Raw genomic sequence first — 22811 nt, 5'->3', positions numbered from 1 at the left:
CAGCTGTTCCTTAGCAGAGGCTGCATGCCAAAACCAGGCCTTAGGCCTGTTAAAAAGTCTCTCATGCTCTTTCCCCAAGCTGCCAGGGCTGTCAGCCTGACTCTTGATACTTGGGCCTGGGAACACTAGAGCTGAGAGAAAAGGCCTCAGTGGTGACTAACGGAGAGCTCTATTCCAAAACTCCCATTTCAACTGAGTAGAGAGACAACAGACATTGGGAGGGAGGAAAGTGGGCCTGGAGCCACTGGCATTTAAACCCTCTAAATGTGTTTCACAAAGGGACAGGTAGAACAGAATTAGTTAGGAGGAGGGAAAGCGTGGGCTTTTCAAGAGACATTATTAATCCAACATATAAGCTCTGTATTAGCTCCTGGTATGAATGGTGCTATGGTCTTAATGTGTGCATCCCCTCAAAATTCATATTTGAAACACTAATCCCCAAGGTGATGGTAGTAGAAGGTAGGGCCTTAGGGAGGTGATTAGGTCATGATGGTGGAGCCTTCATGAATGGGATTAGTGCCCTTATAAAAGAGGCCCCAGGGACTTCTCTGGCAGTCCAGTGGTTAAGACATCACGCTTCCACTACAGGGGGCACGGGTTCGATCTCTGGTTGGGGAACTAAGATCTCACATGCGGTGCAGCCAAAAGGTAGAAAAGAAAAAGAGGACCCAGAGGCCCCTGGTCCTTTCCACCATGTGACGATATATCAAAAGATGGTTGGTTATCTAGGAAGTGGGCCCTCATCAGACAATGAATCTGGTGGGGGACAGGGAATGATTATGGACTTCTCAAGCTTCCTGAACTATAAGAAATCAATGTTTGTTGTTTGTAAGCTACCTGGTCTATGGTGTTTAATTATAGGAGCCTAGACTGTCTAAGACAAATGGTATTCACCTGTTTATCCTGTTTATTCACTTATTCATTCCTTTGTTTATTCATTCATTCATCATATGAGTTTATAAGCCAGAGCATCCCAGGAAATGGAGAAATGACTAGATCAGAACCATGAGATCCCTCCTGCAGCTGGGGAAATAGGAGAGGAGTAAATGGTTACATAGCAGGCAAGGCAGTTAAATCTCAGTTAACAAAACCTCTTGAAGGAAACCCCTTTTATAGGAAATCATTTTTGGAAAGGTTTTTTTAAAAAGCAGGTACCTTGAGAAGCTGTGCTCACAGTGTAGAGCCTGAGCCATATGCTAACTGTTAAGAGTTTCCTTCTATACGGCACGGGGAGGGGTGGGAGGAGGACCTTATGTTTGTTTGCTAATCGTCAATGTCATCCTTCAAGTGTCTAATCTCCCCTCTCATATCAGACAGACACTTATCTATTAGCATAGTAGGTCCTAAGATATACTAAGAATAAAACTTATGTTCCTATAACAACATTTCAGGGGAGCAGAGGTGGTGGAAACTAACTCCCTGTCAGTTTCAGGATTGGCCCCAGCTCCCCTAGACTTGCGCATAAGTTCTGGGGGGCTTGTATTGTACCAAACCCTTAGCAGGATTAGCAAAACCGATCGGTGTCATCTACATTCAGGATGGCTTCTGTTGGGACATCTTCGCATCCTCTGGTTGCCTATTGTTTTGTACTGCTCTCTGCTGTATTATCCCTAAGATTTGTCATAAGGCTCCTGTTGGTTCAGATCTCTCAGCTTCTTTCAGTACATGAGAGCATTTTTGCTGCTTTTGTGCCTTCACTCACTACAGGAATCTTTGTGGGACTATTTTATGACTTCCGTGCTTCCCTCAGGTCCTCAGGAGTCATTTTATTTCTTCCACAGTATGGTAGGGTCATGGTCTTCTTCAGATCCACCTGTCCAGACACACCATGCTGGGTACCACCCTGAGCTCTACTCGGGGAAGGAGCCATGAGTCCCTTCTGTACTTGGGTTCTTCCAAACACACCTCAGGTTTCTATTATACCACCCACCACTATTATTCACTTTTATTTCAAGTATTCAGTTTTAGAATTTCCATTTGGTTCCTTTTTTTGTAGTTTCTAGCTCTCTGCTGCAATTTCCTATCTGTTCCTTCATTACAAACATATTTTCCTTTATATCCCGAGTATAGTTACAACAGCTGCTTTAACATCCTAATCTTATTTCAACACCTGGCTCATCTTGAGGTTGGCTTCCATTAATTACTTTTTCTCTTGGATATGGGTTACATTTTCCTTTTTTAAAATGCCCAGTAATTTTGGATTGTATTGTGGACGTCTGTGAATGATATATTGTCAAGACTCTGGATTCTGCTATGTTACTCTCAAGAATATTATTTTTTAAAAATGTTAGCAGGCAGTTAACTTTGCTGAACTAAAATTCCAAACTTGGTCACCTTTGCAATGGGCACTGTTTGGAGTCTACTTCAGGGGTCAGCCAGTGGTTATACAGTCTGGTGCTTCCCATCTGTGGCTCTCTCATTTTGGGGATTCTGCCTCTCCTTCTCCAGCTGCTGTGATCACTCTGAACTCTGTCCTCTGATTCCTTAGCTGCTATGACTGTGGGTTTCTGTCAAAGTTTTGGCTGCCCTCTCAGGGACTAAAGGGGCCTGGCCTCAGGTGAAAAGCCATAAAAGAATGGAAAACCCACCCACGGATGTTTCCATTTTTCAAATGTGGACTCCCTTCCAGCTTATGCCTATTTTTAGTTGCTTTCCACTGCCTTCAGAGAGTTATTTTTTAGAGTTTGTCTAGAGTTTATCTGTAGGAGAGTTGGTTCAATACAAGCTACTGTACCATGTGGAGTGGAATTTGCTGCCCTTCCTTCTGGTTAAACTGTAGGGGCAGGATATTGTGTCTCCCCTTCTCAGGAACCTATAATGTCCATTCACTCCCACTCCTCCTGACATTTTTCTCCCTGCCTGCAGCCTAGGGTTATGTTATGCACTCTGAGAAGTTGGGGAGATTTTTTTTCTGCCTCTTTTTTTTTCTTTCTAAATTTTGAGTCCCCTTGGATATTTGAAACTCAAAAGTCCAAGCTTTCAAGACCTCAAAAGCTTTTCTTTGCCCTTTTGCTGAAACTACCATTCCTTGGGCTATAGATGCTATATGTATGTTTGGTTCCCAAATCAAAGAAAAGGGATAAGATAACAGGAAGTATTGGGATTGGAAAGCACATCAGTATTTAAAAAAAAATTATTCCTCCATATCAGGAATGACACCTATGTGGAGTGATTATTTGGCTGTGGTTTAGTACAAGTGAGACTGAGTGTATCTGATATTTAGATCAATAGTTGTAAGTATTTAAGCCTTCTTATTTCATTCATTTATTCATTCAAACATGCTTCACTCATTAAAAAGACATTTAGAGAGTGCCTGTTATTTGTTAGGCCTTGTGCTAGGTACTAATTATGGAATAAAAAGTTGTATTTGTGAAAGACATTTCAGGTATCAGCAAACATTAAGGGGAAAGGCATAAGGCAGCCTAGAATTAAGTCTCGCCGGCTCTATCGAGCAGACTTGAAGGAATACAGATGCTATTACTTTAAAGTCATTTGGGATAGTGAAGATAGCACAAAATTTGGATTCAAAAAACTGAAGTTTAAGTCCCAGTTTACCATTTAGTAATTGTATTACTTTGGGCCAATCTCTCAATTTCTCTGGGCCCTACATTCATTTTCAATCATTATTAACTGCTGAATGTTGCTAGACTGAAAGCTTTCTCCCAACAGTACCTGTTCCTCCCCCGCTGTATCTTAGCATAGTGTCGGCACATATTAGGTTCTCAATAAATACTTAAACATTAAATGAGCAAGTAAATAATAACTCTTATTGCTTTTTCGATATGGACATTTCTAGCTGGACATCTTGAGAACTACCAGGATTCCAGGTTAACATGGGAAATGCTCCTCTAATTGGGTCCCTCCTTTGTTCTTCCAGCTCCCAGATATGCTTGTGATGCCTTCCAGAACATGTGATGGATTGTAATAGGTAATAATCAATTAGGATACTGTGCTGCAGAAACAAACGACTTGTAGTCTCAGTGGCTTACAACAGGTCATTTCTTGTTCGTGTTCCGTGATCATTACGGGTTCGATGGAGGGCTCAGCTTCTCACAACCAATCATGGACCTAGACTGGGGATCAGCCACCATATGGAATGTTGCCAGTGGCCTTGCTAGAGGAAAGAGAGAGCTCTGGAAGGTCTTGTCCTAACAATTAATCAATTGCTGTGGAGTGACATACGTCACTTCTGCTCACAATTCATGGGCCAGAACTAGCCATAGAGCCTCTCCCAACCACAAGGAGCCAGGAAGAGCAATTCTACCATGGGACCAGAAGGAAAGGACCAGAAATATTGGAGGAACAGCATTGATGATCACCACAGTCCTGCCTTGCAAGGAAGATCCAGAGCTGGTCCACTCAGGCTCTTCTAAGGACAGGTCTGATGGGAAATAAGTGGGAGTATCTCTCATACTCCTGGGTCTTCTCACTTCCCTCAGGGTGGCAGGGCCCTACTCTCTGTCTCAGGTGCTTCACAGCACCCTAGGCTATCAAATGAGGATTGAACTCAAGGAATAAGAGTTAGTCTTTCTGCATGACCCACAGGTTGTGCTCTGGCTGCTACTGATGGGAGTTCATTTCCAAATGTCAAGCTCCAAGAGTTATTGTCTGGTTGTATACAAGGTTCCCAAGTTGTTATGGATGGATGGTTCTCATTTGAGTAGAGGGAGCTGGGATTCTGAATTCTGACTCTGATCAGTCCCTGAGTCCTGTGAATTGCACCCTATTGACACAGCCCCTCTGTCTCTCCCTCCTCCCCTTGCTCCAGTCTGGCAACTTCGACCTATTCCTGAAAGGTGTGTGTGCATGTGTGTGTATGGGATGGTGGTGGGTAGGAGAAGGAAAGGAGATATGACAGGGGACAATGCTTTTACTTGATTTCATATTTTTCCATATCTTTTTCATTTCATATTTGGACCTTGACTTTGGAAACCTCAAAACCAAGAATTTGGCTTTTTTTTTCCTGGTATTGTCATGGTAACTCTCCCTGGTGGCAAATGATGCCTTCTCTAGCTGTCTAAATTGGTGGGAAGAGGGTTGGTACAGTGTAACAAGAAATACAATGGGGCCCAATAGAATATTACTCAGCCATAAAAAAGAATGAAATAATACCATTTGCAGCAACATGGATGGACCTAGAGATTATCATACTAAGTGAAGTAAGTCAGACAGAGAAAGACAAATATCATATGTTATTGCTTATATGTGGAATCTAAAAAAATGATACAAATGAATTTATTTACAAACAGAAACAGATTCACAGACATAGAAAACAAACTTATGGTTACCAAAGGGGAAAGGGGGTGGGGGAGGGATAAATTAGGAGGTTGGAATTAACATATACACACTACTATATATAAAATAGATAAACAACAAGGACCTACTGAATAGCACAGGGAACTATACTCAACATCTTGTAATAATCTATAAGGGAAAAGAATCTGAAAAAGAATATGTATATAACTGAATCACTGTGCTGTACACCTGAAACTAACGTGACATTGTAAATCAACTATACGGCAATTAAAAAAAAAAGGTTAAGAAAAAAGAAATACAGAGGGGGAAGGGAAATCAGATCAGTTAATATATCAAAATATTATCCCATCATTTATTTAGTGAGTTATTTCCACAATCTCCTTTATTTTTTTACATCTGTGGAATACATAGGCTTCCTACATATTCTTTTATATATATATATATATATACATATTTTTTTTCTATCTCTGGTTATAAAGTTTGTTCACAAATGCGAGTTGATAGGTGTGTCCCATGAATGGAATAACCAGTGAAGGGGTATGGATGTGGACGGCTTTTGGTAAAGCCAGAGGCTTCCTCAAGCTGCCAGCAGCAGTGTGCTTCATACTATATTCCTGCAATTTAGTCTCTCGCGGCTCTTTGCTCCAGAGAGCAAATTCTATCTCAGCCACAGGAGGGCCCCTGCTCCCCTGAACTGCCTGTCAGACAGATTGGGAATTCAGAGGTAAAATGAAGAGTGGATTCAGGAGCAGAATAACAATCTTTTTTTTTTTTTTGTATTGGGGTGAATGGAACATTTGGCAATCATCCGAACATTTCCTCAAATTGGTGATGCCTGTGGGTGGCATATGCAAAGTATTAGTTTGACTACACTTTGGACAAAAGTCCCTGGCCTTGGCCCATCAATGCTAACATACAAAATATCCTGACAAGCTCCCTGCTCCACCCCAATTCACACTCCCACACGGCTGAGGGGGTCACAGGGCATGTTTGGACACTGGCATGAAGGTGCCCTGCTCCATTCTGGACTTGCCAGTGGCGTGTCTGTGAGGCTGTGACCGTCACAGTGCACGCAGGGCAGAGGGCTCCTCTGAAACCACTGGCTCTGGGGCACCTTATAGGAACTCTTACGGGAATGAATGTTACCCTACACGGGGCCAGCTTTCTGCAGCCGTTTATTACAGAGCAGCTGGCCAAACTGTGATCTCACTGTGGCTGCAAACCCACTTAAAATATTAACAGTGATGATAAAGATGAATAATTCCTGTACCTCCAGGGCATATATGTGTTTGCTTATCTCTCCTGTCAGCCCTGAAATGTTGCTGTTCAGCTGCCCGGGAGATGATCTGGTTTTCGTGGTCCTGCAAATGAACAATTAGGTCAGTAGCTCCTCAGGTTCTGTAGCTTTTGATGGGTTTGTTTTCTGCAGAAGTTGTTACTGCTCTCTGCAGAATAACAGGCACTGAGCGTTTCTGAGCTAAGTTGGGAGAGAGGGGTTGAGTGGGGTGGGGTGGTGGTGAGAGGGTGGGAAGGAGGTGGGCAGAACAGAAGGTTAGCTGGGGTTCTCCTTCTCTCCAAGCCTCAGCGAAGCTGGGATGCAGCACAACTGCCACGGCTGCTGGTACCCACGGCCTTAATCATCTCCAGGGTGGGGTGATGCTACAGAGGCCAAGGGAGAGAATTGCTCCAGCAGGGGGGCTCCTTTAACCCAGCTCCTATAAGAATTGTACAGTCTGGCCACGGCTGCTTCTTACACTTGCCTGGGCCGGCTTAACTGCTCTCCTTTCTACAGGGGCTGTGAGGAGAACCAGCTTCCCCATTAACTTGGGGCTTGCGTTTTGTTGATTGCGAACACTTGGGATCCCAGTTCTGGAGCCATCTGTGACCTGTTGTGCTGTAATAGCTTGGTTTTCCCCGTGTTCAGCTCCCTCCCCGAGTACTTAGTGTTAAATCATAGGGGGAGGAAGTGTGAGCAGAGGAAAAACAGCACTATTACATGACCCCCGATGAGACCGCTGTGATAGAATTAAAAGCTGCTGCCCTAGGACATTCTAACAGATGACATTGTGAGGTTGCCAAGGTAACCCACCAGGATACAGTTCCAGCATCTTTGGGGTTGATGCTGGGTAGGCGAGGTCAGTCAGAGGTGAGGCCCAGCTGCTCAGGGTGTGTCCCTTGGCTGGCCGGTCCATGGCAGTCAAGTGGAAAATCAAGGCTGACCTTTACACAACACGAATGAACCCAACCTTATCTCCTCATTGGCTATTCCAGGTGAAAGAGAATCAGAATACTCCAGGCAATTGTTCAATGTAGGTTACACAGAGCCGAAAAAGGTCCGGATATGAATGACTCACCCATTCATTCCATATATGTTGATTAAACACCTACTATGTACCAGATAGGAAGCGTCAGAATATCTAGGCAGAAAGGTTGGGAGTTCTAGAAAACCTAAGAAAATGCACGTCCAAGCAGGGAAAAAAGACATTTAAGACATTTACACACCATTACTACTCAGGAAAAGGTTGAGTGGACGAAAATAAAAACAATCAGAATAACTTATTAACCCCAAGGACCTGGTGTTAAAAAAAAATGTGCAAAAATTGTATAGAGCGGAAATTATTTGCTTAAAAGAAGTCAACCTCCTCCTCCAAACACACCAAGTTATGCTGCATTCCCCGCTTTTCCCTTTATCTTCTTTTAAATACTTCGTGTTTACTTTTGAACTACTGGTTAATACCTATAAATGTTATTTTCTTTCTCCCAGGTTAGGATCAGAAAGATTTCAGATGGGCCCTAGCTTTCGATAACTCAAGGCCTTGGGCATATAAATAACAAAGATCCTTCCTTTTGGCCTCATTAGGTGGGTGTTCAAAACCATCACTGGGGCCTTTCGACACTTGTCTCCACATAATACTGTTTGCATCTGGACTTGGGCTGTCACCTGATCTTGTTATTTTCTCCCAGATGGCAAGCCAAGCAGGGGAGAGAGTGGGGGAGATTGGAGGCGGTGGTGGTGAGTGATACCAGCAAGTGGCAGGGTGGAAAGGGAAAGGGGCAAAAAACAAAAACAAAAACAAAATGGTAGTGGGGGGAGGGGGGAGGAACACAGAACTGGGATGGCTACGGAACAAGCAAACAAGGAAGAAAATCTCTGAGAAACTGTGGTTACAGGAATTCCTGCAAACAAAACAGTGCCTCCTTACCCCCTGGGGGCAGTTATTAGTACCGGAAGGACATCATTAAAACACTGCTGGGGCCTACACCAGCCCTCCATTCTGTGGGCTCCAATGCTTAAGGTCCCCTCTTTGGCCAAGCAGAAAATGTAGATAATTAGATTATGTCAGTTGTCTTATTGCAGTCCCCTAATAATAATAGTAATGATAATAATAATATCAACAACAACAGGATAATAGCTAAGTTATAGAGTGCTTTCCTAAACACTTCACTTATAAAACCCACCAGAAAAAGTGCTACTTAACAGAGAAGGAAATAGGAACAGAACCGTTAAGTCACTTAACCAAATCACACAGAAGGTGGATATGGATGAGAGCCCAAGGCCCACCCTGATGATTTGGCTCTAGGGTTCCCGCTATTAACCCCTACACTGTGATTGTGCTTTGTTTAAAAAGCTCCAGGAAGAAAGACTTACAATGGGCTCACTGCCTCCCATTTTCCCGTCACTAACACAGCCCTGGCCTGGCTTTTCATTTATAGAATTGTCTCCTTGGCCGGCCTAAAGCTGCAGGCCAAGATGGTTCCCCAGATCTTCTCAAACCTTCTGGGCGCCTGAAGTAGGTGGGCTAGGGTGTGGCATGAGAACAGTGGCGTTATCACCCCTCCTTAAGCACTAACTCCCAAGCAATAACGTAGAGCCTGGGGATGGCCCCACCTGTGGAATGGGGAGGAGGAATGGTCCACTGTTAATGGTCCTCCCTGGAGGGAGGCGCCCCCTCCCTCCAGCACCCAAGCCCAAATTTTGAGGGTTCCGAGTCCCCCACGCGCGCTCCTGACGCACGCAACCTTGGTTACAAGGGGTCGAGAGGGTGGGCGGAGGAGCCACGGGCCTCTGCGCCGTGGAGCGGCGAGGGTCACTGGCTGGGGGGAAGCCGTGTGCAGCGGGCAGGTTGCTGGCCGCCTGGAGGCGGCGGCGCGGGGCGCGGGGCGCGGAGGGGGCGCGGGGCGGGCCAGCTGCTCCCGCTGCGGCTCCCGCGAAGACGCAGCGCAGCATATTTTGCACATGAGTTCAGAGGAAGAGGAAGTGTAGCCGGCGGACGCGCGGCGGCGACGGGGGCGCGTCGGGGCTGGAGCCGGAGCGCGCCGGGCTCAGGGCGCACGCAGCGAGCGGGAGCGCGGCGGCCGCGGGCTCCGCTGAGGGACAGACGCACGGATCGCAGGAGGGACGGACACACGAGCACGCCGCGCCGCCTGCCCCGTCCCCACCCCCTGGCGCCCACGCCTTCCCCGCGCCGCCTCCTGTATATGGCACAAACTTTCCTCCCGGGACGGAACACGCTGTCTCCGGGAGCCCGCGCCCGCGCCTTCTCCTCGGCTTAGTCCAGAACGGTAGGTGGGCGCCTGCAGGATTCGGGATGGAGGCGGGCGCAGGCGGGGCGGGAACCCGGCGGGCAGGGGGAGCCTGGCGGGGCGCCTCCCTGCAGGTTGCCGAGGCTGGGCGTGCTTCCCAGGCGCCGGGGCTGCCAGAGGGCCATCCCCGTCCCCTGCACCCCGGCCCGGATTGGATGGGGCCGGGGACAGGATCCATGGGACGCAGCGGTCTTGGGCCAACTTTTTTTGGGGGAAAAAAAAAAATCATCCCTGGCGAGCCATGGGGAGAGGCAGCCCAGAGCAGTCTGTTGAGGGTCGTGGGCTCCGCATGCTCGGGGCGCCTAGGAAGGAAGCAGAGGGGAAGCTTCGAGGCTACAGGTGGGTGTAGGACAGTGCTGCAAGGCGTCCTCGGCAAAGATCAGGCGGGAGCTGGCCCCGGAATCCAGGTTCAGGAGAGCGCGAGGCCGGGGTGGGCTGGGGTGGGGTGGGGTGGAGGCGGCTCCCGCTGCCCTTCTGCGTGCGCCCCGGGAGGTGCGTTTGTTCCCGGGGCAGCGGTGTGGACGGGCGGGAGCAGACGTGCCGCGCGTTCAGAGGAAGCGCCGCGGCCAAGGGAGACTCAGAGCCTCGGGGCGCGGGGAGTCCCCGGCACTGAAAACGGGCATCTCCCCTTCTGTAAAGGGGGCTTCTTCCCTCGTCCTCACCACTTTCCTAGGCCCAAGGGACACCAGGGTGGACCTGGGTGAGGGCGGGGTGGTGGCGGCGTTTATTTCAGGAAGCCCCGTTGTCAGGCATGCACACCCCCTCCTGCGCCAGGGCTCATGCCCTTCACCTAGACTGCCGCTGTCTTTGGCAGCGAGAACCTCGTGGAGGCCAAGGTGCAGTAACCCAGGCGTCCTGCCTCCCTGGTGCTTGCGCCTGGCTGCCCTGTGTCGTTGTGGGTGGTCCCCAGGGACGCTGGGTGGTGTCAGTGAGTTTGTTAGGGGGTTTAAGAACAAAAAAGTATTTAAAAAAAAAAAAAAAGTCTGGCACCAGTTCCTATGTTTGAGTGACTGCCCCGGTTTCCAGCAACCTGGTTTCCTTCTTGTAATTGGTACAGCTGTTTTCAGATGGTGGGCGCAGTCAGGCGAGGCGTCTTCCAGCCCCTGCCATCGTGTGTCATCTCAGGATAAGTGAGGCCCTGCCAGGAAGGAAGGCAGGCGTAATGTGAGCCACCTCTGGGCCCGTGCGTAGGGCGTGCTCTGCACCCCACGTGTCCCTGGCCACAGGGATTCCTAATTTGTACCTCTGAGCAGCTGAATTCCCTGCCAGGTTCAAGTGACCCCAGATGTCACCAAACCCCACAGAGGGGTTAAGCAACAAGCTGTTTGGGGCTCTTTGGTGCGTGTGTGTGCTAACCTCAGTGAAATCACTTTAACCTCAGAGGGAGCTCTGCATCCTCTTTTGCCTTAAGTGGGGTTTCTGGCCTGACAGCTGGGAGGACACCCCTCTGGCTGCATTTGTATAACAAGTCGCTGGGTCGGTTTTTCTTTGTTTGTCTTTTGGCTGCATGGACATGGGGCAAATGGAAGAGAGGTGTTGTGCCGTTAGCTAATAGATTTGGTGCAGGAACTGAAAGAGAATTAATTGGGAATACGAGTCAGTGAGTTCTTTTTCTCCCTCTTGAGCAGGAATTTTTGGCTTCCATTCAAATAATTGCTTTGTCTGTAGGGAAACAGGCAGAAAATCTTTGGCATGAGTGATGTGAGTTCCTGTAAAGCTACTTGTGTTCTTCCAGTCTTAACTTTTCAGCAGAATCGAAATTATGTGGGCCCATGGCTTGGTGGGCATGGGTGTCTTGCTAAATTTCTAAGTTGGTGGACTAGGGAGAGGGCCCTGTGACTCTTTCCCCCACCCACCTCCTTTTAAAAAATATAGAAAAGTTGCAAGAACGGTGACCACCCAAATACCCGTATCTAGAGTCTATAATTTTACGATATTGGCTTTATTACACATCCGTCCATCTAGTCATCCCTCTATCCATCCATCAGTTCAACTTATTGTTTTATGCATTTTAAATTAAATGGCAGACATTGGTACAGGTCACCTCTAAACGTTTCAGCACACATTTCATTATTTAGAGTTCAATATATGTTCATGATTTTCTTAAGGTAAAACTTATACATATGGTGAATTTATACATACATACATATCTCCATATAGTGAAATGCACAGACCTTGAGGGTAACATTTGCATAATGTTTCGACAGATGCCTACACCTGTGTAACCCTCATCTCTATCAAGTATGTTGCCGTCACCCCCAGAAAGTTCCTTCATCCCCATTCCCAGTCAGTCCCTGTCCTCACCCTTTGTTTCTCACTCAAAGTTAGTTTAGCCTGGTCTTGAACTTCATATAAGTGGAATTCCACAGTATTGTGTAAAGTTTCTTTCACTCAGCATGTTTTTTAGGTTCACCCATGTTTTATGTACCAGTAATTTGGTCTTTTTTATTGCTGAGTTAAAGTCCAGTATTTATTTATAACGCAGTTTTTTTATGTATTCCCCTGTTGATGGACACATGAGTTATTTCCAGGTTTGGGGGGGGGGTATTGTGAATGAAGCTGCTGTGAATATTTGTATACAAGTCTTCCTAGGGACATATGTTGTCATGTCTTGTGGGTAAATGGAGTGGAATTGCTGGGTCATAAAAGAGATGTATGTGAACCTTATAAGAGACTGCCAGACCTTCTCCCAACATGGTTATACCATTTTACACTCCCGCCAGCAAAGAATACAAATGTGAGAGTCCAGATACAACAACTCATTTTCCTAGCCCAAAGTCAAGAGCATGGTAGACCAGTGTTCTTCTGGGGCCTGAGTGAGCCAGAAATTGGAACATCTGAGACAGTCTGGACCATGTTGTTTTCATAGATGGAGGAGCTGAGAGAAATCTCTGACTCTGCCAGTAAATGGGTTTACTCTTAAATTATTGCAGACAGTCAGACAAATATTTTATTTTTAGAGATCTTCGGAGAAGGGAATTCCATAGGGGAACGTCCCCTTGGTTGTGAAAGAAGATCGACTGCTTTCTATATAAAGAAAAATAAACCCCAAACCCCAAAGAGTTCCACTAAACTTCTGCTTCGAAACTCCTGGGGGATTTCTGGCATATTGGTCTGGTTGCTCTGAATCTGGTGGAGATTCCCGTTGGATTTCACCGGCTGAGGCAGCTGGCTGTTGAAAGCGGTTGTGTTTGCTTTGTGAGTCAGGTCAGATTTGGCTTTTTGAAGGCTGCGCGAACAGCTTTCCTGTTAAAGTGATGTGGCCTGTCAGTGAGAAACATGGCCTGTCAACACCCCTCTTATTGTCCTGGCTGAGAAAATGGGCCGTTCACTCTCAGGTCCCCTTGCACCTTCGTCCCCGTCTGTGGGCCTGCAGCCAAACCTGGTCTTGGCTGATCCAGGAAGTAGGAGTGGAGCCTCCTGCTTATGTGAGACCCAGGATGAAGCTTGGTGTCTTCTCGCCGAGGTGTCTCATTGAGGTCAGCTGACAAGTGGTACAGAGTCTTAAGACATTGGACTATGTTTGGGGACTGTTCCCTTCATCCGCCTGCCACAGGGTAGAGGCTCAGAATAATTCTCATGGTACCCATCTGGGTGACTGCCTGTCTGGAGGTTGACAGGGATGGCCAAGATGTCAGGACCCCAAGACGTATTTTACTAGAGGCCACTTTACTATAGCCCGTGAAACAGGTTCAAAGTGTTAGGAAAACTTTGCCAACTGTAAACTTCCATTCTAGTAGCACCGTTTTTATTTTATTGCAGATTTTACTATTGCTGTTAACAAAATTATCATTATAGCTACCCCTTGCCAGGCGCCCATTCTTTGCCAGGCACGGTTAGGCTCTTTACATGCGTGCTCTGAATCTAATCCTCGTGAGAGGCAAATACTATTATTATCTGCACTTTGGCCTTGAGGAAACTGAAGCTTAGAGAGGTTAGGGAGCTTGCCCCAAGTTCACATTTTCATGTTTCCTGGACATTAAGGGAAGAGGCTGTGACCTTCTGGTTTCGCAAGTGCAGATTCCAGCTGCAAGCATAGATTTCCAAATACACAAAGCCGTCGTAGAAGAGAAATGTAAGCTGGATGGGGGATGGAAGTTGGAACAAATGACACACTGGAATCACTTTCTTAAGTCTTTTGCCTTTTTGTTTCAGGCTTTCTGATATTTGGGGCACCTGGAGCCTGGGTAGAGGTACTAATTTGGTGACAATTTAAGATATTATTGGTTGTGATGATTGTAATTTTATCGTAGGGAAAGAAAGACGTTGCCAGCTGTTTGGTTTGAGTGTCTGTTGCTGAGTCGTCCACTACAGTAGCCACTGGCTACATGTGGCTATTTACATTTAAATGTCAATGAATTAAAAGAAAATAAAATTTAAAATGCAGTTCCAGTCTCACCGGCCACCTTTCAAGAAGAGCCCTAGAGCCACACGTGGTTATTGGCGAGCGAATTGGACAGAGCAGATGTATTTTCATCCTCGTTGAAAGTTCTGTTTGATGGGGCTACTCTATACTAAGCATTTCTCTTTTGTCCTTCAGTTTAAGAACTGGCCACACTCTTGGCTAAAGCTTAGGCTGTTTTTCACTGACAAAGAGATAAATTTAGCCAGACATTTCTTTTATGTTTATAAAAAGGTTTGTGTGTGTGTGTGATCTTTCCTCCCACTCACATTCAGTTTTTGACGTAAATTTGAGTTTCCCTTTTCTCCTGGGCCCCCAAAGGGGCTCTCGTTATTATCGTTGTGTATTTTACCAAGATGCTTTCTCTGAAAAGATCGGTACAGCGGGCAAGCGATGGCCACTGCTTGAGGCCCTGTTAATTTCCTTGCTCTCCAAAGAATTCAGTTCAGCTTTTAAATATGCATTTGTGCGACTTACTCCCTACCTGGGCTGAATTCAGGAAGAAAAAGCGCTCTCAGCGGGGCCAGAACCAAAGAGCTAGAAAATCAGGTCACGTTCTATGTGTGGTGGCTACCTGCCAAGACTGAGGTGGAACAGACATCCTTTGGGGTAGCTGGGGGCTTCGTTAGGGGGTTTTTCTGGGTCGGGCCTGCCCCTGTGGTGTAGGGAGCAGTGGAGGGGCCACGGCATCGTGTCTGATGGTGCAGGATGGTGGCGGAGGGACGTCCCCTTTAGGGGGTGTCCGCTACTCAGGCTCGGTTCAAAGGAGAGGGACGCCAGCCCACAGGGGTCAGTGGGGAACCCAGAGCCCCCAGAGCTGGGAAGTCAACATCAGCTATGTTTGCTCAGCTTGTTTGATGCTCACCAACTCTCGTGCTACTTTATGAAGCTGTATTGGATGTTTCCACACTTTTTCAACCAGGAAGCCAGCTGCACTTCACTGACAACGTTCTTTGGCTTTTAAAACTAAACTGTCCCATTGTGCTGTTCCATAGGCAGACCCCCTGCATGGGCAGCATTTATTCTTTGCAAAGGATTATCAGCTTCCATTTGTGCGTGTGTGTTTGTGTTGTTTGTGTGTGTGTGTTTGTGTGTTGGAAGTCCCTAATGAGTATTTCACCCCGAGGAAACACTTCTGAGGATCCTTCAAGTTTTATGGAATAACTCCCAAATTACTCAGATTTGGAGAAATTTTTGTAATAGACCTTATCCATTAAAGTCGGATGAGAAGAGATTAGGTTAATCACAGACTCTGGTTGATGGAACGTGACCATATCGTGTATTATAAGATTTTGGAAATGCAGAGTACAAGAAATCAGACTGTTCATTTAAACACTTCTTTAATTTAGAGAGGTCTTTGGGGATTTTCCCAGTGTCTTGGGACACTTTATAAGCACCCTTTCAGTGTGGTGTAATTATAGCAGGTTAACAGGGATCTTTATCATCGATAACAAGTAGTACTAGTAATAGTACTAATAATGGTTAACATTTAGACAGCCATTTCTAGGTGCCTGAGCTCTTCCAAGCCCTGTTAAATTAACTTATTTAGTCCTCACCCTGCAAGTGGATTCTGCGGTCATCCCGATTTTATAGTTGAGAACCCTGAGTGAGGTTAAGTGGCTTCCTTGACGTCACTCGGCTAGGAAGTAGGGGCCCTGGAACTTTAACCAGGCGCTCTGGCTCCAGAACCTCACCAGCCCCTGTGCTGTGCTTTTAAAAAGGCGAACTTGAGAGCAACAGGCAAATATTCCAAAGGCCCTTTCCATCCTTTTCCAGATAATAGGCACCTTTCCTTCTCCGGAAGTCTGTTGACGGAGTAGGTGTTACTCTGCATCTCTTGGGGCAGGGCATTGGGGTAGTTGTTGTTGAGGATGAAGAGGTAACTGCCTTCGAGAAGTTTGCTGTCCCGTGGGAAGATGGGGTGGTACCCAAAGCTCCAGAGCTCTCTCCCTTGAGCTGTGGACTGGCCCATCGGGCTGTCCACCCCACCTCCCCTTGGATGGAGTTAACGCATCCAGAACAAACTCCGGTCTCCTCTGGCCCAACTGCTCCTTCCACGGCGTCCCTGTCTTGGGAGGTGGCCACTGCAGCTTTACAGGTGCTCAGGCCACAAACCTGAGAGGGGTCTTGCATGCCCTCTTTTTCTCATGCCCTGTCTCCAAACCACTAAGAAATCTCACTTCCTACCTTCAAAACGTATCCAGAATTTGACCTCTGCTCACACCTCATCACCACCTGGTCTCCCTGTTCCCAGGGTCAGAGTGATCGTGTCTCCCTCGGGGCTCGAAACCCTCCGAGGGCTCCCATCTCACTGGGGACAAAGCCAGCGTCCTGACCATGGCCGCCCAGGCTGCCCCACCTCCCCGGGCAGGTCCAGGACATCCCGGCCTGTTTGCACTTGTGGCCACCTGCTCCCTCATCCCAGTGCTCGCCCTGTCACCTTCCTCAGGACTCTGCTCGCCGTCACCTTCTGGGGGAGGTCTTCCCTGATCACGCTGTTTTTTTTTAAAATTGTGCCCTCCCCTGTACTTGCTAATGCTCCTCTCTGCCTTACTTGTCTTTATGGGACATACTTTTAAACTTGAACTTCATTCATTATTTTTATGTGTCTAGTGTCTGTCTCTCTGCTCCTGAAAGTAAGGTCCACGAGGGCGGGGTTGTTCTTGTCTTGTTTTGTTTTGGTCTTTGTCTCTGTTTCACTTCGGTATCCCTGGCACTTGGAACAGTGCCTTGCACCTACTAAGTGCTCAGTGAAGGAGGGCGTGATGGTTAATTTTATGTATCAAATTGGCTACTGCGGGGGTACCCAGTTTTTTGTCAAACAGCAGTCTAGGTGTTGCCATGGGGTATTTTTAAAGATGTGATTAACATTTGAATCACCCTCCATAATATGGGCGGGCCTCATCCAACTAGTCCGAGGCCTTAGAAGACTGAGGTCTCCCGAGGAGGAAGGAGTTCTGCCTCCAGATGGGCCTGGGGCTCAGCTCTGCACCATCACCTCTTCCCTGGGCCTTTGGCCTTCTGGCCTGTGCTATAGATTTTGGACTTGCCAACCTCCAAGTCCAAAGACAAGTCCTTTAAAACAAATCGGCCCCAACTTCTCTCTCTGTAGATATCTACATAAGGACACACATACACACAAGAAACCCAGGAGGAAGAACAGGCTTTTGGGGCAGGGTGTTGTGTTCTCTTTGGGGCATATTCATCTAGAAGTGCCAGGAAAGTTCCAGGTGAAGATGTCGGAACGGGTCTGTGGGCATGTCTGCTGGAGCTGGAGAGCAGTCAGGCTGGGAGGGGAATCTGACAGCTAAGGGGGAGATGATGCAGTTATGGAACTTTTTTGAGCCTACATGCCTCCCTGTATTGGAGGTTCCCAAACTCTGTACTAAGGCACCCCAAGGCACCGCAGCAAGTGGTACTTGCATGTTGGATGCCACCCTCACTACTAGCCCGAGGTAGTTCACAGGATCAACATCAAAGGCCACCACTTCCTTTTGATGATGTCATATCTTTGCAAAGCTGCATTTGGGGTGGTTGCTAAGAAGATCATTGTTGAACAGGAGATGAGGGTGGTGGTGTCCAGTGTGATTCTGAGGTTCGAGAAGTTTCCCAGTGCCAAATGGATGCACACATCCCAGTAGTAAGTAATTATGGTAATTTAAGGATGCAGGAAAAATTTTTTTTTCAGTTTGTGTATTCTGTTCTTTCAAAAGGCTGCTAAGTTGTTTATACATAATTATCAATTTGTTTGGACCTGACTACTTAATAAATCGAGCTGTGGGTATTGCTTTTAGCCTGGGGGTGCTGTGAAAAAACGTATAGGGACACTGGGGGTGCCATGACCTGGAAAGTGTCAGAACCTTTGCCCTGTATTGTTCTGGGTATTATATGTAGTGTGTACAGGATAAGGAGCAGGGACAGAAAGACGGGACAAAGGGACAGGAATGAGGGCTGCACCCCAAAAGTTGTATTTCTACAAAAACAAAAGATGTGAGCAAATAAAATATCAGCATTTGTTAAATCAGGGTAGTGGGTACAGAGATGTCTCATTTTTTTTATCCTTATCCATATGTTTGCGGTGGTTGGTAGTGAAAGTAATTTGAAGAGAGAGACAGAAGGAGGCTGGAGATAGAAATTTGGGGGTGCACTTGTGTTTGGGATGACAGCAGAGAGCCTGGGAAGGGAGGGTATGAGGTCCAGAGAGATTCAGGTGATGCAGGGGTGGAACCAAGGGGGTCAGCAAGACCATGTTCTTCTAGACTGTGGTCCTCAGCCCTGGCTAAACGGCCTAAGAGAGACCCTGGGCCCCTGCGTCCTGGGTGTTAGGAGATTGGAGAGGATCAGGAGTGGGAAAAGACAGGGTTTGCTCTGAGGGTGTTGATTCTCAATCCTGGATATCAGTTAGAATCACTTGGAGGGTGTCTTAAAAATGATGCTTGGGCCCCACCCCAAATGCCTGGGCATCTGGACATCAAAACAGCTGTCCAGGTGATTCCAGCTTGCAGCCAAGATTGAGAACCACCGCCATGGTCCAGGCTTTCTCAAGCTTTACTGTGATTCAGACTTTGATGAATCGTGTGTGTAAAAGTGGATTCTGGTTAAGCAGGCCTGGGTGGGCTGATCCCAGGAGTGCCATTGCTCCTGGTCTGAGGACCACACTTTGAGTAGTAAGTTCTTCTGAGGGGAGGCTGTTTTATTTAAGGGTGGTTGTGATGGAGGCTAGTGGGAGAGAAGAAAGGTGGTCTGGATCAGTCTCCACCGAGTGTTTTCCTTTGATAATGTAAATACCTCTCGTATGCCTTATCTCCTGCTGTGTAACATATCACCCACAAACTTGGCAAACGAAAATAGTAATGAATGTTTATTATCTCGCAGGGCTTCTGTGAGTTAGAAATCCAGAAGCAGCTGAGCTGGGTGGTTCTGACTCAGGGCCTCTCACGAGATTGTGGTCAAGATGCTGGCTGGGCTGAAGGCTGTTCTGGAGCTGAGGGATGCTCCCACTTGAGTGTTGAGTTCGTCGTGGCTGTTGGTTGGAGGCCTCAGTTCCCTGCCCTGGGGGCTTCTCCACGGGGTTAATAGAGTGTTCTTACAATGTGGCAGCAGGCTTCCCCCAGGGACATATCCTACTGACTACACAGGTCAGCCCTGTTCAGTAGAGGAGGGGACCACTGGTGAACGGGAGGATTATTGAGGGATATCTTGCAGGCTGGCCGTGATACATCTTGTTGTCTTCAACTAGGAAACGTAATGCACATGCAACACAGAAAACTTGAAAATATAGAAAACCATAAAGAGAATGCCTCCCATCACCTCGTGACCCAGAGGAAAGTTCTGTGAATATCTTTATTTAACCTGCCAGTTAAAAAAAATACGTGGATTTTCATATACAGATACACACATAGACACTTAAAAAAAGTAGCACCATAAAATAACCCCATTTCATACAGATTGTTCTTTTTCTTGGCATTGAATCAGGAATACTTTCAATGGCTCAGTTTTAGTTATCCTTGGGTTTCTGTCTTAGTTTGTAGGATATCAAGATTTGACACCATCCGTACAGCTGATTGGATTTTCAAGTTTTCATTTACATTTCTGGGTGGAGAGAGATGTTCTTATCATGTAAAAACTTCTTAATTTGGATCACCAGTTCCTACTTTGGGTGCCTGAATGATGTAATAAACACACTCGAGTCTTTAAATATAGGATTTGAGTGGAGAAATAAAGAATGAGTTTGCCAGCTGATCCAGCATCATTGCGTATAATTGCCCCATCTCTGGTTGCTTGTCATGAGCTGTTGGCAGTTGTGAAAATTAGCTTTACAGTCTGCCTCAGATTAGCAGCAAGTGTGGTAAATGAGGGCTCACTCTTAATGAAACTAATTTGTATTTGAAAATATAACTACATTTATTGCCCCCATTATTTAAATGTGTGCATGCTAGTTGATAGTAAAAATCAACCTTTAAACTGAGGGATTTTTTTAAACCCCAGCTGAAAAATAATTGTTTAAGGAGGTGATCCTTTTTGAAGTGGTTTTCCAGTGTTTTACCTGCATCTGGAGAAGTATTTCAAAACCCAATTAGAACTACTTTAAAATAAAAAATTCAAACATTTCAACATTTAAAATGACACAGAACATCGTGCCCCATGGCTGATGAGCTTTTTCTGGAACCAAGTCTATGGGGATGTGCCCTCTGTTTTATATCACAGCAGTTTTCTCCGAATGCCCTGCACCCCGCCCAGACTTCTAGAACAACCAGCCTCACTGTACCTCGTGTATTTCTTCATTGTCTTCCTTCTCCTTCACCTGTGATCGCCTTGAGGATAGGACCTGGTCTTTCCATTTTTGTATTTCCTAATTGAGGGCGTGACTCAAAAGAGGCCATAATAAATGTGCATTGGATGAATGAATGCATGAACTTGGAACATGAATTCTCTCCCTCATGGAGCTGACAGTTCCTGCATGAAACTGGGCCCACATATACCAAAGACGCACCTCCTTCTAGGCTTGATTCAGAAAGAATCGATTTTTCCAGAGTGTCACCAGTTGAGGGATCTTTGCTTCCAGGTCATTTGCAAATGGCCTCTCCTTGTAGTGGGTCTCAGAAACCCCCGGTGGTTTACCTTATTTTCTTCCACAGTTTGTCTCCAGTCCTAATAACGTTTAGCCAGTTTCTGCTGAAGAACTATAAGGATATTTTGGCTCTTTTCCCACTGTCTCACCATAGGAGCGGGGAAAGACCTCCTCTCTTTCTTCTACCTGTGAAGACCTCTTGGATGGTTTTTCTTGGTGCCTTGATGCTAGAGAGACCCATGCACGTGGGTGCAGGGATGTCTTTTGGGAAGATAAAGACGTAAAAAGAAGAAAAAACCCTCCTGTGTGACTGTCAAATAATCAAAGCTGATCCAACCATCAACTCACACATAAAACAAGTAACCTGGTTTCCATAGGTGTCAATGTGAAGTGACTATAGGAATTTGGAAGGGCAGAGCTATGGGGGTTGGATGGGCCATAGGAAAGTACTGGAAAAATGTCATCACAAACAGGTGATTTTTAGCAAGTGTCCTTTACAAAAGCAGACAATAGCGAAAGGAGAAATAGGCATGAATAGCACTGCTGGTCATGATTCCCTCCCAGTGAGCTGATGCCCCAGGGTGAGCAGGGGGTGGAGGGGCTAAATCCGTGGAATCTCAGAGGGTCTCACCTTCCACCGTGCCTCTCGTGGGTCAGCATCTGGCCACCCTGAGTGTGTTATTCATTAACAGGATCCTGTACTTACCGTGTAACCCAGCAATCCCACCCCTAGGTATTGCCCTAGAGAAATGAAAACTTATGTCCACATCAGAACTTCTACGTGAATGTTTACAGCCACTTTTTTTAGAATCGACCCAAACTGGAAACACCCCAGATGTCCTCCCAGCGTGAGTGGCTGAAGCAGGCCCCTGACTGCAGGCTTGGCCAAGGAGGCAGCTGGCTGTGGTTGTTTGGAGCAAACTTGGTGTAGAGGTTACCTATTGTATGATGAATCACGCCAAAACTTAGAGGCCTAAAACAGCAACAATGGTGTAGTTTGCTCAGGAATCTGCCGATGTGGCAGGTCTTGGTGGAAACAGCTCATTTCTGCTCCACGTGGTATCAGTGCCTTGACTGAGGCAGAGGCTTGTCTTCCAAGGCAGCTCCGTGGCACGATGGCTGGCAAGTTGGTGCTGGCTGTGGATTCCTCCGTACATGGGACTCTCTTCGGGGCTGCTTGAGCTTCCTCATGGCATGGTGGCTGGGTCCCAAGAGTCAGGCAGTGGATGCTCCCAGTTTCTTAAGGCTCAGGTCCAGAAGCTGGCACCGCATCATCTGGCACTTTCTATAGCAAGCAGTCACAGAGCCCAGATTCAGGGGAGGTGACATAGGCCCCACCTCTCGATGGCAGGAGTGTCAAAGGATTTGGGGGTCACATTAAAAAACCATCACACTCAGAGGGGGGAAGCTTCGGAGCCACGGAAGAGAGCGCAGCCACAGGGGTGCGGAGGGCAAAGCGGAGAGATTCCTGCACAGAGGCTCGGCAACGAGCAGCGCTCACCAGCCCGAAAAGCTTGTCTGCTCCCCCGCCGGGGCGGGCGGGGCTGGGAGCTGAGGCTTGGGCTTTGGTCGGATCGCAGGGAGAGGACTGGGGTTGTCGGCGTGAACACAGCCTGAAGGGGTTAGTGCACCACAGCTAGCCGGGAGGGAGTCCGGGAAAAAGTCTGCAGCTGCCGAAGAGGCAAGAGACTTTTTCTTCCCTCTTTGTTTCCTGGTGCGCGAGGATAGGGGATTCAGAGCGCCGCCTAAACGAACTCCAGAGACGGGCGCGAGCCGCGGCTAACAGCGCGGATCCCACAGCAACAGGGGCGCAGAGGGAAAAACGGAGAGACTCCCGCACAGAGGCTCGGCGCCGAGCAGCGCTCACCAGCCCGAGAGGCTTGTCTGCTCCCCCGCCGGGGCGGGCGGGGCTGGGAGCTGAGGCTCGGCTTCGGTCGGATCGCAGGGAGAGGACTGGGGCTGGCGGCGTGAACACAGCCTGAAGGGGTTAGCGCACCA

At 47.3% G+C, this 22811-nt stretch overlaps 1 protein-coding gene across 2 annotated transcripts in view; it reads left to right on the top strand.

Moving 5' to 3' along the window:
• Nucleotides 1-9506: 9506 nt before the first annotated feature.
• The window catches only part of RFTN1 (raftlin, lipid raft linker 1), a 205793-nt gene continuing 192488 nt past the window's right edge, over nt 9507-22811 (top strand). The window contains exon 1 of one of the 2 annotated variants that reach the window (XM_082392724.1): nt 9507-9819. The gene's annotated coding sequence lies outside the window, so the exon portion shown is untranslated. Of the gene's footprint in view, nt 9820-10061; nt 10180-22811 lie in introns of those variants that run through there. The other variant, XM_082392723.1, reaches the window with a different exon arrangement.

The sequence above is a fragment of the Balaenoptera borealis genome, assembly GCF_965194805.1.
Source record: "Balaenoptera borealis genome assembly, chromosome: 5".
NCBI classification, from domain to species: domain Eukaryota; kingdom Metazoa; phylum Chordata; class Mammalia; order Artiodactyla; family Balaenopteridae; genus Balaenoptera; species Balaenoptera borealis.
The sequence above is the reverse complement of the archived record's forward strand: the minus strand, read 5'-3'. Positions and strand labels throughout refer to the sequence as shown.